The following is a 2,098-nucleotide window of genomic DNA, read 5'->3' on the forward strand; positions in this document are numbered from 1 at the left end:
GTAAATTACTTCTGTTTTAACTGATTTTTATTTTTATATTTATTTGACATTTTATAACGAATTTCTATTACACCTTTTGAATTTTGTTTTATATTTTTTAAAATTGTTCCTAGAGATATTCGCGTGTTTGCATATTTAGTATAGTTTCAATAGGTCATAACTCCTTTTTTAATTTTTTTCTTCTGATAAGGTAAAATAATTTTCCGTTACTTTTATATTCATCTAACATTGTATAATAATTTTTTGATAATTTGTTTAATTTTGTGTTACATATTACATATTTTTTCTATAGATGTTCGTTATTGCAACTTAATTTTATTTTCAATGGGACTACTTATATTTGACTTCGAACGACACGAATATTCTTACAAAATTAAGATATTGTGATAATTACTTACTCTTTTCTTCTGAGTTTGACTTTTTTGCAATAGCTATTCAATACATTGTATTATTTACTCATTATGAAATGTTACAATTAATTAATTAATTTTTTATGTATTTATATTATGTCAGCGACTTTATGTTATGTTGTTTTTATATTTATTATGTAATTTGAGGTTTTTTATTATTACCGGATGTTTAAGTTAAAATTTTGTTTTTTGCATTGAAAATGATCCGATCGAAGTCGAAACGTATGTATTTATGTATTTAATGTTATTTTTCTAATTATAATTATTTGTTAAAATATTGGTTCTATGCCCTTTTAATATTCATTTAGTTTTATACATATTAAACCTTATTATTATTTTATTTTAGTAATAAAAATTACAATCTTGGCCGAAAAACCGCTGTCGCAAAATTCAGTTACCGAGGATAAGGAGATACTTTTGCGTATGAAGGGTACGAAGAACACGCGACGAAGTTCTGCCGTTGCTCGCGAGTACGGTTACAACATATTTTATAAAATTATACATTATATCAGAATTCTCATCCATCACCACACTTGCGATCTAATCATATTCTGTATTACCAGTAACGCGTGCTTCTGCCCATAGGCCTATAGGCAACTCGACTTTCTGAGTATATTATATAGTTAAACACAGAGGTGTAAACCATATGTGAATTTGACCAAATTTTGTTCTTAATCAAAATGTTCCAAACTGGTCCAGCTTTCAAAAATAAAGTTTTTAATAGTCTAATTAGTTGAGGTAAAGTCAACGAGTCCCACCAATTTTTAATAATACCTGAAAATAAATTTCGTAAAATAATAATTGGATAATAGATAATTCGCGATAGGAATGAAATATAATATTACTTGTGTTTATTACATATAATATGCAATAGCTCCTGGTAGACTTGGGAAATTTATCGTTGCAGATAAACAGATATGTAAACCATACGTGAATTTGACAAAATTCCAAATTTTGTTCCGAACATCTTTTCGTTAATTCCATTTGAGAAAAATCTTCTTGACGCTTTCTGTATTGATTCATTAATAAGTGGTTTACTTTACCACAAGGAAACCTCGACAAGGAATGCATCATGAAACGTATCTTTAAAACAAGTTACATAATAATATACGTACAAAGTCGAACAAACAATTAGATTTATGCAAGACGTCAACATTCGGTAATTGTTGAATTAACCTTTTTACCTCCTCGAGGTTGATAAAATAAACTCATTCGACGCATTTTTGCACTATATGAAAAATTTGCCCCGCGAATCGAGTTATTAATTGTTATTAATTAAAGTTGACTGATATCAAGAGGAAATCTGTGACATAAAGGATTAAACAAACTTTTTGCCAGATTCGTTCATTCCGTGCAAAAACGTGTCGAGTAAGTCTAAAATGTGTATTGCAGAAGCAGAAAATCGCTTACGTGTTCCTTTACTACCATCGATGTGACGGACCTAACCCTAACCAAAAGTGTATACACTAAGGGGGGGGGGGGTGATCCCGATTGATCACGGCTCGACTGGACGCCACCAATCACAGCGACCGGTGCTTAGGAGCTTTGTAGTCTCAAGCGCTGTGAGTGGCTCGTGTCCAATTGCGCCGTGTCCAACTGGGTGCCACCCCACTAAAGGTACGTATCCACCGTGCGCATCTTGCGTCGCATCGTCCACCGCGTCACGACGTGATGCGAAAAAGAGAAAG

This window comes from Trachymyrmex cornetzi, unplaced genomic scaffold (genome assembly GCF_001594075.2).
Source record: "Trachymyrmex cornetzi isolate Tcor2-1 unplaced genomic scaffold, Tcor1.1 scaffold698, whole genome shotgun sequence".
NCBI classification, from domain to species: Eukaryota; Metazoa; Arthropoda; class Insecta; order Hymenoptera; family Formicidae; genus Trachymyrmex; species Trachymyrmex cornetzi.